The sequence below is a fragment of the Dendropsophus ebraccatus genome, chromosome 7 (assembly GCF_027789765.1).
Source record: "Dendropsophus ebraccatus isolate aDenEbr1 chromosome 7, aDenEbr1.pat, whole genome shotgun sequence".
Lineage (NCBI taxonomy): Eukaryota > Metazoa > Chordata > Amphibia > Anura > Hylidae > Dendropsophus > Dendropsophus ebraccatus.
Window position 1 is genome coordinate 135,254,176 of NC_091460.1, and position 16,983 is coordinate 135,271,158.

Below are 16,983 nucleotides of genomic sequence, written 5' to 3' on the forward strand. Positions count from 1 at the left end.
ACTTGTCTACCTTTATATCTACACTACAGTTCTGGCAGAGTACAGGATCTAAACTAGGCACTGGCTCCTCTGGCAACCCCTCTCCTCTTCTCTCTACCTCTACAGAGCACTACTACTTAAGGCCCTATTCCACCAACAGATCTGATGACAGATTATCTGCCAAAGATTTGAAGCCAAACCCAGGATCATTATTACCTAGTACCTAGTTTTTGCCCAACAAGAACATATATATATATTTAGGCTATGTTCACACACCGGCCCACACACCGGCCATCTTTTAGGGCGTCTGTAATTTTGAGGCTGAATAGTAATTAATTAAACCATGTTTCACATGACAATAGCTGTAATCCCACAAGGATAGTAAAAAAGACAATAATATATTTAGATGACAATGTTATTTTATTTAAACATTAGCATATTATCAATTCCTACTGTGAGGAGCATCATAGTCACACAAGGTAAGGTGGCTGAGGAAAGTGTAGATACAGACTCTGAAAACTTCTGAAATTCTTCTCTTGAATGGCTATGGGATGTGTAGTAATATCTCCATTTCTCTTCATGTCTTCTACTATACAACTGAGGCTATAGAGCAAATTCTGGATCCAGATGTTAGGTACCATCTAAGAGCTGAGCTAGGCTCCCAATGTTTTATCCATTTAGCTGTAGCAGTTCCTATTGTGGGAAAAAGAACATTTTATCCAGTCCCTGTTCTCCTCGCTTGTCAGCTCCTGGGGTTGGTGAGTTGGCAACAGAGATGGGTTCTCTATAGGGTTATGTAGTAATGCCATACATACACAGCAGCCTCTCTCTCTTCCCTTGAGGGTTTCCATGTTGGAAATGTAGCTGGATATAGCTGGGATATAGTTGTAGCTCTTTTCCTGTGTTGGTCCAGAATTCCTGTAAGATTTGCAATGTTTCCATTGTCCATTGGAGATCCTGTTATGTTTTACAGGAACGCCTCTGTTACTATACAATTCTTCTAGAAAGTGTCATCCTCATGGATGTTCATAGATGTCATTGTAGAAACATGAAAACTCCCCAGTAAATGTCTTGCAGCGACAGCAGCCTCACTCCCTCCATTAGCTCCACCAGTATAGATGGCGTCTAATATACTGTATGGGAGAACCTAAGCTTCCAGGTGCGATCACAGTTTATCCTGTAAGAAGAATACAGATATGTTGTTTGTTATAATGAGTTAATAAGTAATAGCTCTGTATCCCACCTCCCCCCCCTCGAACCACCCTATAAGTAATAAGACAGGTGTTACTCACCGCTTTATTGGAAATATCTGTAGCCTGATGGCAGGGCCGCCATCAGGAATTTCTGGGCCCCATACACCCAAAGTGTCTGGGCCCCCCATTAACAAAAAATCCGGGACATATCTTTGACTGATGTCTCTGGTGTGGCGTGGGACACAGCTGCCTGTAGAGGATTTGGTTTTATTCGATATGTCCCACACCAGACCAGTTCCACCCAATCTCCCAGTAGCACCTGCGTCTGAACACCACTCCAGAGACATCAACTTTGAAAGAGGTACCCGTTAAAGCAGTGATGGCTAACCTTGGGAATTGTAGGTTTGACACAGCTGGAGTGTCAAGTCTAGCCATCACTGATTTAAAGGGTACCAGTCATTTAAAAAAAACTTTTGACATGTTATAGAGACATATCAAAAGTTTTGATTGGTCCAGGTTCGAGCATTCAAACCCATACCGATCAGGAGAAGACCACTGCAGCGCATCCTCTCCCCCGCTCTGTGTAAGAAAAAAAAAAGACACCATAGACTAACATTATAAGCCTGTTTTTTTCCATGTATGATGAGGTTCTGCAGCAGCTGAGGTGTAGGATGAGGTTCTGCAGCAGCTGAGGTGTATGATGAGGTTTTGCCGCATCTGAGGTGTATTATGAGGTTCTGCAGAAGCTGAGGTGTATTATGAGGTTCTGCAGCAGCTGAGGTGTATTATGAGGTTCTGCTCCAGCTGAGGTGTAGGATGAGGTTCTGCAGCAGCTGAGGTGTATGATGTTCTGCAGAAGCTGAGGTGTATGATGATGTTCTGCAGCAGCTGAGGTGTATGATGAGGTTCTGCAACAGCTGAGGTGTAGGATGAGGTTCTGCAGTAGCTGAGGTGTATTATGATGAGGTTCTGCAGCAGCTGAGGTGTATTATGAGGTTCTGCAGCAGCTGAGGTGTATTATGAGGTTCTGCAGCAGCTGAGGTGTATGATGAGGCTCTGCAGCAGCTGAGGTGTATGATGAGGCTCTGCAGCAGCTGAGGTGTATTATAAGGTTCTGCAGCAGCTGAGGTGTAGGATGAGGTTCTGCAGCAGCTGAGGTGTATGATGAGGTTCTGCAGCAGCTGAGGTGTGTGAGGAGGTTCTGCAGCAGCTGAGGTGTGTGAGGAGGTTCTGCAGCAGCTGAGGTGTAGGATGATGTTCTGCTGTAGCTGAGGTGTAGGATGATGTTCTGCAGCAGCTGAGGTATTATGAGGTTCTGCAGCAGCTGAGGTGTAGGATGAGGCTCTGCAGTAGCTGAGGTGTATGATGAGGATTTGCAGCAGCTGAGGTATATGATGAGGTTCTGCAGCAGCTGAGGTGTATGATGAGGTTCTGCAGCAGCTGAGATGTATGATGAGGTTCTGCAGCAGCTGAGGTGTATGATGAGGTTCTGCAGCAGCTGAGGTGTATTATGAGGTTCTGCAGCAGCTGAGGCGTATTATGAGGTTCTGCAGCAGCTGAGGTGTATTATGATGTAATAGAGCGGCTGAGGTGTATTATGAAAGTAAGCAGACATTATACTACACCTCAGCTGCTGCAGAACCTCATGCTGGGAGTCGTAGTGCACAACGCACACTGCAGCAACAGCCTCCCGGCACAACAACTCCCAGCATACCTTCTTGTGCACTACAACTCCCAGCATATCTTCTTGTGCACTACTTCTTGTGTACTACTGTAATGCACAAGAAGGTATGCTGGGAGTTGTTGTACCACCGGACCAGTGGTCCCCGGGGGGAGATAAAGGACCACTGCAATGACGGGTCCTGGGGAGAGGATGGGTGCGGGACCGCTGCTGCTGCACCTGCAGGTCCTGGGGAGAAGGGGTGTCTGGGCGTTCCCTGCAATGGTTAAATGACTGCTGTCTGCGTGAGTGCAGGCCGCAGTCATTGGCAGTGAGGGCCTGCTCCATATACAGCAGACCCCTGCTTCATATGGAGCGGCTCTGGAGGGGTTAAATGCCACTGTCCGTTGTGACGGCGGTATCTACACTGTAAAATAGCCGGCACAAGCGATCTCTAAGTGCCGACTATTTGAAGTTGAGGCCACTGGAAGCGGAGATTGGGCTGGGCTGTGGGGGTGACACTAAGGGCACACAGAGAACATGGCCGTCGCTCAGTTAGCTGTCCGCTGTGTTCTCGGTATTATACTTTATGTTAAACTGTGCTATTATGCAGCTTAAGGCTATGTCCACACAACGTATATTTTCATAAAATCCCGGCCGTTGTACAATGGCCGTGATTATTATTATGAGAATATACGTTGCTTTACCAACTATGGGATACCGGCTGGAGCATATACACATAGTATACACTCCGGCCGGGATCCCTTGCAGCGCCGCAAACAACTGACATGTCAGTGCACACTATGGAGCAGCCGCTCGCTTCATTACGTGCTGTGGGAAGTTCTGATGCGGGCGCGTGCTGATGCACCCGCATCAGAACATTGCAGCTGGAAAGATCATCTGGCCGGTACTGCAGTACCAGCTGGGATGATCTTTTCAGAGATCGGCCGTTCCGTGACCCAGCCGGTCTCTTCGGCATGTGAACATAGCCTAACATGAAGTATCGAATACCAGGAAATCTGTGTACCAAACCATTGTTTTGCTTGGATAGCGATGCCGCAGAACCTCATCATACACCTCAGCTGCCGCAGAACCTCATCATATACACACCTCAGCTGCCGCAGAACCTCATCCTACACCTCAGCTGCTGCAGAACCTCATCATACACCTCAGCTGCTGCAGAACCTCATCATACACCTTAGCTGCTGCAGAACCTCATCATACACCTCAGCTGCTGCAGAACCTCATCATACACCTCAGCTGCTGCAGAACCTCATCATACACCTCAGATGCTGCAGAACTAGGGCTGGGCGGTATACCGCAAAAATACCGATACCGTCACTGGAGTCGGTTAACCGACCTCAACTTAGCCAGGACGGTATCTGCGGTATTTTTGTACTTCCATCTTCCTTTCAGAGCGCCCTCTCCCCTCTCCTGTCCCGTCAGAGTGCTCCCGCACACACGCGCACTGCCCGGCATTAGCGGTGCACGTTATGTGCAGGGACGCCGGCATCAGAGCGGGAGGTGGGGGAGGTGGGGGAGGGGGAGGTGGGGGAGCAGCAGAAGCAGAAGCAGGGTCCAGGTGAGAATGCCGGCCCCCGCCACAAGTCCCGTCCGAGCGCCCGATCTCCCCACCCGTCTGGTCCCACCTCACCCGTCCGAGGCCCTCACCCCACTGGTCCGGTCCCGTCCGAGGCCTCCCCACCTTACCTCACCCGTCCGAGGCCCCCCACCGGTCTGGTCTCATCTGAGCGCCCCCCACATCCGGCCGGCAAGTGCTGCACATGTGTGTGTGCAGGGACGCCGGCATTTCAGAGCTGGAGCAGCAGCTGACCTGTAGTCCTCTCAGTAAACAGTACAAGGCTAGGAGGAATGGATGGACTGCAGCAGACAGGATGTCACACACAGCAATGTCTCCTACAGCTTATCCTGCCTGCTGCAGCCCATCCATTCCTCCTAATTTACAGCCTTGTACTGTTACTGAGGGAACTACAGTCATACATACACGTCTATCCACCCCCTGTATAGTAGCACATCCCTGTCCCCCCGTACAGTCATACACCCCTGTCCGCCCCCCCTGTATAGTCATACACCCCTGTCCGCCCCCCCTGTATAGTCATACACCCCTGTCCGCCCCCCCTGTATAGTCATACACCCCTGTCCGCCCCCCCTGTATAGTCATACACCCCTGTCCGCCCCCCCTGTATAGTCATACACCCCTGTCCGCCCCCCCTGTATAGTCATACACCCCTGTCCGCCCCCCCTGTATAGTCATACACCCCTGTCCGCCCCCCCTGTATAGTCATACACCCCTGTCCGCCCCCCCTGTATAGTCATACACCCCTGTCCGCCCCCCCCTGTATAGTCATACACCCCTGTCCGCCCCCCCTGTATAGTCATACACCCCTGTCCGCCCCCCCTGTATAGTCATACACCCCTGTCCGCCCCCCCCTGTATAGTCATACACCCCTGTCCGCCCCCCCCTGTATAGTCATACACCCCTGTCCGCCTCCCCTGTATAGTCATACACCCCTGTCCGCCCCCCCTGTATAGTCATACACCCCTGTCCGCCCCCCCTGTATAGTCATACACCCCTGTCCGCCCCCCCTGTATAGTCATACACCCCTGTCGGCCCCCCTGTATAGTCATACACCCCTGTCGGCCCCCCTGTATAGTCATACACCCCTGTCGGCCCCCTTGTATAGTCATACACCCCTGTCGGCCCCCCTGTATAGTCATACACCCCTGTCGGCCCCCCTGTATAGTCATACACCCCTGTCGGCCCCCTTGTATAGTCATACACCCCTGTCGGCCCCCTTGTATAGTCATACACCCCTTTCCGCCCCCCCCCTGTAAGTCATACACCCCTTTCCGCCCCCCCTGTATAGTCATACACCCCTGTACAGTCATACACCCCTGTCGGCCCCCCCCTGTGTAGTCATACACCCCCTAATAATGACAAATGATAATAATAATAATGATGATGATGATAGACTAACCACGGCTTGCTGCTCAGTGAGCTTTTTTACTTTTTTGATATTAAGTATGGCAAGTGGGTGTGGTTTGCATAGCAAGTGGGTGTGGTTTGCAAAAAGGGGCGTGCCATAATTATCGTTCAGTTATCGTTACCGCCGCTACATGTGCGATAAACCGCGATATTGATTTAGGCCCATATCGCCCAGCCCTATGCAGAACCTCATCATACACCTCAGATGCTGCAGAACCTTATACACACCTCAGCTGCTGCAGAACATCATACACCTCAGTTGCTGCAGAACCTCATCATACACCTCAGCTGCTGCAGAACCTTATACACACCTCAGCTGCTGCAGAACCTCATCATACACCTCAGCTGCTGCAGAACCTCATCATACACCTCAGCTGCTGCAGAACCCCCACTCTAGACGACCCCCCCCCCCCCCAACTCTCTAACACACTCACAACTCACTAACACACGCACCAGTACACTTACGTTCTGCAGGGAAAGTCTGGGGCAGCATGAGGTGCAGTCCTCATCTTCTCTCCTGCACACAGCCGGCTCCGGGCCCCTCCCCCTCTTGTCCCGACAGAGAACGCTGCCAGAGAAGGTACTGAGGTGGCTGGGGAGGGGCCTGGGGGGAGTGAGGAGGGGGCCCTGCTTGTGTCTTCTCTCAGCTCCGCTCCTGACAGTGAGCAGCTGACAGACAGCAGGAGCAGTGCGCTTGTGTGCAGTACAGTTGTTAGGAGCTTCAGCGGGCCCCCTGAATTCTAGTTTGGGCCCGGGCCCCTTACAACTGTACTGCTAATACTGCCCTGATGGCGGCCCTGCCTGATGGAGACCTTGTCCAGATTTGGGTCAGAATATCCCCTGAAATTCGATGATCCCCCGAACCCTTTCCTCAATATCATTCACCCCATTGTTAGGGAGCTTGCATCTTTCTCTATATTGGCGGATTAGACCTGTAAGCTTCCCCTCAATATGGTCCTGTACATAATCCTGACCAATAGAGGCGACAGCATTAAAAAGTAATTTAATCAGCCAGCGCATTTTTATCAGTCAGATAAGTCCGAGCAATTGTCCGACTAACCAACCAACTCAGTGGCTAAAAAGTCACTGACAACACTGGGCCGGAGACAGTAACAAGTAACCATTCCGCTATGACATCACAGGACTCGCTATGATCGTAACCATAGCGAAATAATATGACATCACAGGACTCGCTATGACCGTAACCATAGTGACATAATATGACATCACAGGACTTGCTATGATCATAACAGCAGTATCATAATATGACATCACAGGACTTACTATGATCATAACAGCAGCAACATAGTGGTTTATACCAATTGGCAAACTCCACTCAAATGTGCATGGGCTAACATACATGGGGACATTAACGAAAACTACGGCAGGGAGGTACACCAGGGAGAAGGCACAGATTCGCCCCATCTCCCTAGCGTACATCTGCCGTACCTCCCCCTAATATATACCTGCAGATGTGTAGGTGTAATCTGCTTATTATATTGTGGATTTGTGATTGATGTCACCACATTCTGTGTATAGGGGTAAGATCCCTGGTGGATATAATACAGTTACCTGGCGGCATTCCGGCTCTCTGCGGCTGCTAGCAAGGCTTATTAACCAATCAGAGAGCAGGGACACAGGGCCGATCACATGGAGCATCCTATGTTCTTAGCCCGGGTTAGTTGGACAGGCTCTTGCAGGCCACAGACGCCTATGATTGTTATTTTCTGCCGTCACTGATGTTTCTGTATCTGTGTTGTTCTGCTGTTCCCCTGACCCTCTGCCTTCCGCCCCTCTACTCACCCTTCTTACTTCTGGACCTTTGGACTGAACTCTGACAACCATTTCCTGCTTATTTTACCGTAAAGTAACCTCCTGGCTTTGGGCCCTTGGGGGGAGATTTATCAAACATGGTGTAAAGTGAAACTGGCTCAGTTGCCCCTAGCAACCAATCAGATTCCTCCTTTCATTCCTCACAGACTCTTAGGAAAATGAAAGGTGGAATCTGATTGGTTGCTAGGGGCAACTGGGCCAGTTTCACTTTCCACCATGTTTGATAAATCTCCCCCTTGGTCTGTATCCTGACCATTCACAGTCTGCTGATTCTCCTACTGTATACCCTCAGCTAGTAAGACTATTCTGTCCTCCTGTATGTAAGGACTTGTTTTATCTATGAAAGTAATCTTCTTAGTTTTCTTTAATATTCACTTTTTCTCAGTTTTTTTCTCCCAACTACTAGAGGCAGATTAACTTTACCATAGGCCCCGGGCTGTTCACCAAACCTGGGCCCCCCCACCCCACTGTAACTATGGCAGCACTAGTTCATAGTACAGGATAGATAATATCACAATGAATTGATTTTTGGTGAAATAAAATTGCGGTAAAAAAGTGGAAATCATGGCAGAAATGTAGCCAGGAGACAGTACATCACTGAAAGTATAAGTCTTTTTGGGTGGCCATGGGCCCCCCAGGAGCTCAGGGCCCCGGGCTACCGCCCGAAATGGACCTATTATAGTCTGCTACTGCCAACTTCATTGTGTCAACTCTGGGCTCAGTCTATTTACTTTGGCCATGAGAAAACTTGGCTTCCTGGCAATGTACGATGTTACAGGAGACCAGAATTCTGGCTCCAACTAAGAGCAGCCCACCAGTATGTAAGGGAAAGTAAGGCTATCCACCCCCCCCCCCCTTCCCCATACATATGATGTGGCAAGGGCCAATGTCTCCTCGTTTCACCTTTGTAGTAAACTGTATCTATGTTCTAAATGCAGACACAGCTGAAAGGTGCACAAAGGTCTGGATTTAAAGATTTAATCACCCTTACATACTGTATGCTCTTGGAAAGAAAGGATAACCATTACTATGTTGTGACCTCCTGGGATGTTGTGTCAGAGGAGCGTCCGGTCACTTGCTAGGTGGTGAGGTGTGACGCCACTCCAGTGGTGGTTGGCCGAGATACAGCCGGACCTTAAGATGTTATTTCGTGACGCCAAGTGTGATAGCACACCTGCTTATAGTTGATAAGGCTGGTTGTACCCTGTTCCCCTGTGGTCAGTGTCCTGCAGGATTGCTACGGAGTCCCTTGGGTTTGTGTAATCACGGATGGCCGGAGTGGTATAGTGACCCTCCCAGACTATCGTAACTGCCACCCACAGAAAGTGGTAATGTCCCAAGGTTACGATGTACAATGTGTCAGTGTGAGACGAAGAGTCTCTTGATCTTAAATAAGCTTGTTTTTACTAGAAAAGTATGTGTGTGCAGCAGGTTATATAGCTGTGCCTTGACAGTAGAGGTTTCTCTTGAGAAAGCACTTGATAATACTTGACAATACTGCTACCAGATCTGTAATAGGAATGCAATGGAGGGTACAGTCGTGCTGACTGAGTACGGTGCTGAGACATACAAAGAATCTGAGTAGCAGAGAGAAGGATGTTGTGAGAGTCTCAACCCAAGTAGTACTTTGCTGTGCCGGGATGTTGGAGGATGAGGCAGAAGAACACCTAGAAGAAGAAGAGAACACTGGTGCCCATGTATTGACCTTTCGGTCTTCACACCACCTAATGCCCTGGGATGAGCGGAATGCTGAGGGTTCCCTGCTGACAACCGCGCTGCGAGTTAGAGTTCCTAGGCCTTAGCAACTTTGCTCTATCTGGATCAGTTCCTAGCTTACTGCTGTCTGTGGATACTGTCCTGCTCTGTGACTCTCCTAGTCCATGGCGTGGGTTGAGGTTGTCTGTGACTTGTCCTCTCCCGTGAGAGTTTTAACACTGCATAGTGTTGTGTAGCGTTACTGAGTAGAAAACTGTTAGCTTTGTCTTGTCTTGCTTCCTACCCATACAGGGTTCTGACTTAGACTGACTCTTGAGATCTGGCAAAGGGCCAGGGCCCAGCGGGGACCACTATAGAGAGCTGTCTAGCTTGCGTCCTTCCTCTACAATGTCCAACTCAAAAGACCCATGCACTTCCTCTACCCATGGGACTTCCTTCCTCAGCGTATCTAAAGTGTGCTGTGAGTGGGTGAAGAGTGCAATAGAAGAAGTAGAGAGGTGATAGGACAGAAGAAAGATTCCCATAGGTTCACGGATCTGTATGACACACAAATAAACAATAACCCTTTACATACTTCAGCCATGCAGCATCTGAGTACATATACCAAATACGGCGACATCCAGTGGCGAAACTTTATCACTACCTTCATCACCACTGACTAACAATAAGTACAGGCTTTTACGAAGGATGTAACCTATAGCTATTTGTTAGTTGCAGAAAAGTCAGGAATTAGAAGTAGCTTAAAAAGTTACTTTTATTATGATCTGATAAAATATAATCCACATAAATATTTCTGTCCGTAAATGGACCGATGAACAAGAAACCAAATAGTAGATCTCCAAGAGTGGCAACTGTCTCCACATGCACCAGTGTGCATCTAAACTATAAGTATGCGTCTGGGTCATACAACATCACTTTGGGGTCAAAAACGGTAGCCTTATTGGCTGATGCAGTAGAGTATGGGAAGGGCTCACTCAAAAAACAATTTATCCGGTAAAACACTTATGCCACAAATAAGAAACCAACTCAAGGCAGTTTTACCAAAACACGTCAGTATAAATATCACACAAGGAATGCCAGTCGGGCCGAACACCTCACCCTAAACGTTTCTGTCACTAATGTAATGTGACGTCATCAGGGGCAAATGAGGTACAAGACAAAGTACAGTACAATAGTCAATGCATTACCACCAGAATCAATGTGTTTGTTTAGACATAGAAATGGTGTAGATGTATACAGAGGACCGCTTGTGGCAGTAATAACTCACTGTTTCCCATACAGACAGACCTGCGCAGTATATGTCCCATAGAAGGCAGTGGCTGACAAGGGCATATGTCCGTTATGGTCAGTACACAGGTGTGAGTATTACAAGCCCATAGGAGGCCTACAGACATTCCTCTGGATGGAAATCAAGTTTACTTCATTCTGCCATTTAAAATCCTTTCTTGCTGGGATGGGTACAGTGTAAGATCAATGTGGCCCCCATATTAAGTGAGGATGGCATGCATCCTCACTTAACCCCCTGGGAGACACATCGTTCAGTCTGGCACAGAAAGGGTTAAGTGTGGAGGCTAAGATGCTGCATGCTGTAAGGTGCAGTACATCTTTTTTTTTTGTGTGTGTTTGTTTTTCCCTTTTGCTTTTTAGATATCGGTATCCAGGGGATTACAGCGGATTCGGTACACGATAACCACCGAATAACCGGGGTCGATAACCAGCGTTGTTGTTTTTTGTTTTATAAAATGGTCAACGAGGGGTATGGGGTGTTTTGTTTTAAATAAAATACTTTTCTCTATTATGTTGTGTTTTTTATTATTATTACAGGCTTATTAGTAGACGCTGTCTGATAGATGGCATCCATTACTAAGTCGGGTCCTTGTGTTACCCGGTATAAAATGGCTAACACTAACACACACACACCCATTGTTACCCCAGTACCCACCGCACCAGGTATACTGGGAAGAGACGGGTACCAGTAGTGCCAGAGTGCCAATTTTGAGTGGTAGCAGGCTGGTGTTTTTAGGCTAGGGGGGAGGGGGGGTCAAAAATCGCCCTTCCAACCCTGGTACTTCTAGGCTGCTGCTGTTTATTTTTTAAACCTGGCTGGTTATGAAAATGGGGGGAAACCTATGCGTTTTTCTCTACATTATTTTTTTTTTTTTTAAAAAAGAACAAAAACAACAGACCTTGTGAAGATGCTGGCTAACACGCAGCTATTTCAGTACTGTACAGCAAAGATTTTAATTGTTTCTGAGCTCCCGGCATCATAATGATTCATGATGCCAGGAGTTTCCATCCGTATATACGGTGTGTGCACAGAATTTGGGAATAAGGCCTTTATGCTATGGATTTTCAATGCTTTGCTATGCACCATATCACCATTTGTGGATGTATTTTTATGGGTTTTCTACAATATAACCTTCTAATCACCACTATGTTCCTATAAAACATAGGTTAAAAAAACTTTTCCTGGACATAAACTAAGGAGTACATCTGATTAATGCAGGAATCTCTGTTAATGATATGCTTGAAGCTTAGATTAGGCAATTTTTCAGGAGAGAGATAAAAACACCTTTATGCCTTCTTATTTTTAGCTCTCGCTTCAATCAGTTCTAAAATTGCTCTTAACCGCTTCCTGCATCCAAGGAGGTTCAGTAGGATTTGTGGTAGGGAACAGCAGTGTGTGGGAAAATATATCAAGAAATAACCACCATTCTTGTCCCTTTCTTTTCTAATTCTCTCTAACAAGTTATCACTAATAAATGTCTGCATCCTACTATGGACCGAATGGAGCCAACATGGCGTAAGAACTCCCCTCATACCAATTTACTTCCAAACAATACCGAATACTGTCATCTAAATGCAAAATAAATATTCATTGGCCAACTTTTGTAAGTAGAAATTGCAGAGCTGAATAAGAAATGCATAAATAGCTGATCCGCAGTAGATTTGTTGTGTGAGACATGTTAAGGCGTCTTCTTTCTAACTCCTTGCTCACTTTTCTGTAAAACATTGATATTGTGCGTACGCAGGAAGAATTCAATTTCTGAGTTTATTGGCAATTTAATTTTAGGCTGGGTTCACACACAGTATATTTCAGGCAGTATTTGGTCCTCATGTGAGGTCCTCATGGCAACCAAAACCAGGAGTGGATTGAAAACACAGAAAGGCTCTGTTCACACAATGTTGAAATTGAGTGGATGGCCATCATTTAATGGCAAATATTTGCTGTTATTTTAAAACAACGGCTGTTATATTGAAATAATGGCAGTTATTTACCGTTATATGGCGGCCATCCACTCAATTTCTACATTGTGTGAACAGAGCCTTTCTGTGTTTTTAATCCACTCCTGGTTTTGGTTGCTATGAGGACCTGACATGAGGACCAAATACTGCCTGAAATATACTGTGTGTGAACTCAGCCTTAATGTATTTGGAGAAGGAGAAGTCTTCAAAGCCCACAGCCCAATGAGCAGAATCCCGAAAGGAACAAAAAATTTGTTAAAGGAGAAGTCCAGTGAAATTTTGTATTAAAGTATTGTATTGCCTCCCAAAAGTTATACAAATCACCAATATACACTTATTACGGGAGATGCTTATAAAGAGCTTTTTTCCCTGCACTTACTACTGCATCAAGGCTTCACTTCCTGGATCACATGGTGATGTCACTTCCTGGATCACATGGTGATGTCACTTCCTGGATAAGATGGTGATGTCACTTCCTGGATAACATGGTGATGTCACTTTCTGGATAACATGGTGATGTCACTTTCTGGATAACATGGTGATGTCACTTTCTGGATAACATGGTGATGTCACGACCCGAATCCCAGGGCTGTGTGGGCTGTGGCTGCTAAAGAGGATTAGGGCAGGGGGACACTGAGGGACACAGGGCACTGGAGGGACACTGAGCATCCCTCTGCCATCATCCTCTCCAGCAGCTACAGCCCGCACAACTCTGGGAGTTGGATCATGTTATCCAGGAAGTGACATCACCATGTTATCCAGGAAGTGGCATCACCATGTTTATCCAGGAAGTGACATCACCAAGTTATCCAGGAAGTGAAGCCTTGATGCAGTAGTAAGTGCAGGGAAAAAAGCACTTTATAAGCATTTCCCATAATAAGTGTATATTGGTGATTTGTATAACTTTTGGGGGGCAATACAATACTTTAATAAAATTTTTCACCAGACTTCTCCTTTAAAGAGGATGTACCACCACAATCTAATCTGACACAGGGATAGATCGGCGCCGTCACGGACAAGCCGGTGCCGCGGTCCGTTTTTTGATCCGCGGCCCAGTTCCCGTGTACAGCGCTGTTCTAATCATGGGTCCCGAGCCGGTGCTCAAGCACTGGAGGGGGGCCGGCCCACCCCCAATGGGAGGGAATTCCCTCCCCTGTATGACGCGGCTCTGTTAGAATCAATGGATCAAAGAATAAATCAAACAGTGCAATCTGTATTGATGTACCTTGCTGTATTTTTTCCCAGTGCTGAGGTTGTTGTCTCCTGTCTTATATACTCAATGTTCTCCCTGATGATAAACAAAAAAAGGAGGGAAATGCGTTAGAGGAGTATTTTACATTTTAGAGGTTTACGATATCCGGGATTTAATTTTGTTACTGACATTAACAAGGATGACAAACAGCATTGCCAGATCGATGGTATCTGCATGTATATCATGATGTTTTAAACCAGTCTAGCACTTATACATCTAGCCTATGTGTATCACCCAGTATTGCAATTTCTTATAAATTAAAGGGGTTGTCCAGGGAAAAAAAATTCTTCCAAATCAACTGGTGTCAGAAAGTTATATAGATTTGTAATTTACTTCTATTTAAAAATCTCAAGTCTTCCCATACATATAAGCTACTACATATCCTGCAGGAGATGTTGTTTATTTACATTCAGAAACAGTGCTCTCTGCTGACATCTCTGGCCGAGTCAGGAACTGTCCTGAGCAGTAGAGGTTTTCTATGGGGATTTGCTACTGCTCGGGACAGTTCCTGACTTGGCCAGAGATGTCAGCAGAGAGCACTGTTTCTGAATGTAAATAAACACCCCTTCCTGCAGGACATACAGCAGCTAATAAGTATGGGAAGACTAGAGATTTTTAAATAGAAGTAAATTACAAATCTATATAACTTTATGACACTAGTTGATTTGATAGAAAAATTTTTTCGCAGGACAACCCCTTTAAAGGTAAAAGCTAAGCTAGTTAGGGTTAGGATGGAAACTGGGGGTCACCTGTTTAAAGGGGAACTTTAGGCAGACAAATCTAACCGGCTGATATGTCCCTATTGCACAGGAGTTGTAGAGGAGGAAGGTATGTCTCTTACCTTCCTCCGTGGTGCCATTACAGTGCAGTTAGTTCAGTGCTCCATAGCTCCAGCTCCCATAGCGCCAATCTCGCCTACCTCAGTCAACCAGCTCCATTCATTATCATTAGTAAGGGGGGCCCTACTATAAGGGCATGCAGTGCTCCTAATGGTCTCTCTGGACCGTGAAGCACACAACTAACTACACTGCAACGGCACCAAGGAGGAAGGTAAAAGACATCCCTTCCTCCTCTGTGTCTCCTGTGCAATAGGGACATATCAGCAGGTTAGATTCATCTAACCTGCTCATAGTTCCCCTTTAATATCCAATTAGGTAAGGATAGCCTTGTGTACAATGCACTAGGATGAATTTAGCTTTTTAACCAGTATTAATAAAATTTACATTTTGGCTATGTTCACACACCGCAAAAGGATAGCCATTTTTATTGGATGGATGTCATGTACAGGCCAATAACGGCCCTTATTTACAAAAAAAAAACAGCCGTCATTTCCATTGTGTGTGACCTTTAACCGATCCTTTTCTGTGAATTATTGAAGGGCTGATAGGTCAGTGCTCTTTGCCTATCAGGATCAAATGATGTGCTGCCTTTCTGTGAAGTACTCTCAGCTTAGAACTACTATTAGATTTCTTAATATTTGCAGAATTATGAGCCAGAATTTGGCCCATATACAGATCTCAAGAGGAGCTAAATAATATCACAATACAAATCTAATAAGTCATTGCTGAATACTTTAGTCTGGTTTCCTGTCGATACGCGTTATAGTTTATGTGACAGCAATTAGTGTCTGTTATGTTTTGGAACATTTCCAACTTTTTTGATTGATGGGAAACCATGTCTAGTCCTGTAATCTAAATTACATCTATGTATGTAGATATAGAAACAAAATGAAAACTCTCTTATGAATTAAAGGGGTTGTCCAGCAATAATCTTTTTCTTTCAAATCAACTGATATCAGAAAGTTATATAGATTTGTAATTTACTTCTATTAAAAAATCTCAAGTCTCCCAGTACTTATCAGCTGCTGTATGTCATGCAGGAAATGTTTTATTTTCAGTCTGACACTGCTCTCTGCTGACATCTCTGGCTGAGACAGGAACTCTGTCTTGGTTTTCTATGAATCCCCATAGAAAACCTATCCTGCTCTGGACAGTTCCTGTCTCGGCCAGAGATGTCAGGAGAGAGCACTGCGTCAGACTAAAAACTAAACATTTCCTTCATGACATACAGCAGCTAATAAGTATGGGGAGACTTGAGATTTTTTAATAGAAGCAAATTACAAATCTTTATAACTTTCTGATATCAGTTGATTTGAAAGAAAAAGATTTTTGGTGGACATCCCCTCTAACCCCTAGACGACCTAGGACGTACCGGTACGCTCTAAGAGTCTGTGCCCAGACGAACCTGGGTGTACCCTGGGCGTCCTGAGCAGCTGGCGCCTCACCGTCAATGACAGGCTGCAGTGATCGCGCTGCAGCGTGCCACTAACTCCTTAAACGATGTGGCGCGTTATTATTATATAAATAAAACATATAAAAATAAATAAATAAACATATAATATTCAGTAGTGTGCGTAACAGCATCATTGCGAACAGCGAACGGCGTAGACAAAAAGAGGGAAAAAAAGTGCGCGGATTACCGATTTTATGTTACATTATATATAAAAAAAATTATCAAATGTCCGATCTTCAATAAAAACTAGAGATCATGGCGGAAAAAATTACACCCCATACAGCCCCATAGGTTATAAGTTATAGTTATAAGTTATAGGCCCATTTTACTAATAATTGTCAAAAAAGGATTTCATTAAAAAATAATATATATCATAAGAGAATCTGTGTAACCTGCATGTGGTTGTGTTCGGACTGACCTATAGAATAATGGTATCATGTCGCTTTTACCGTATAGTGCATTATGTAGACACAGGAACCCCCCAAAAGTTAGCATATTGCATTCTTTTTTACGATTTCACGTATTTATATCTTCATAAATTATATATTTGGGATTCCATCATACATGTTATGGTAAAATGAAAGACGCCAACAAAGTACAACTATTCCTGTAAAAAAAACAAGCCCCCACATGGCCCTGTAGATAGAAAACTGAAAGTGCTGGAGCTCTTAGAAGGGGAGGAGGAAAAAACGAAAGCGCAAAGATCAAAATTTGCGCGGTCCACTGGGTACTTTTTTTTTAGCAAGTGCTGGAGAGATGGAGGCAGTAGCAGATTATAATTGGTCCTTTTCGGGCGGTAGCCCGG

The 16,983-nt window shown here is 45.8% G+C and overlaps 1 long non-coding RNA gene across 2 annotated transcripts in view; it reads right to left on the reverse strand.

Moving 5' to 3' along the window:
- Nucleotides 1–380: 380 nt before the first annotated feature.
- LOC138797843 (uncharacterized) overlaps nucleotides 381–16,983 on the reverse strand; it is a 32,198-nt gene continuing 15,595 nt past the window's right edge. Inside the window, exons 2-3 of one of the 2 annotated variants that reach the window (XR_011364001.1) lie at nucleotides 13,860–13,922; nucleotides 381–672 (exon numbers count right to left, since the gene is read on the reverse strand). This is a non-coding gene — a long non-coding RNA (uncharacterized lncRNA). Of the gene's footprint in view, nucleotides 1,157–13,859; nucleotides 13,923–16,983 lie in introns of both variants that reach the window. The other variant, XR_011364002.1, reaches the window with a different exon arrangement.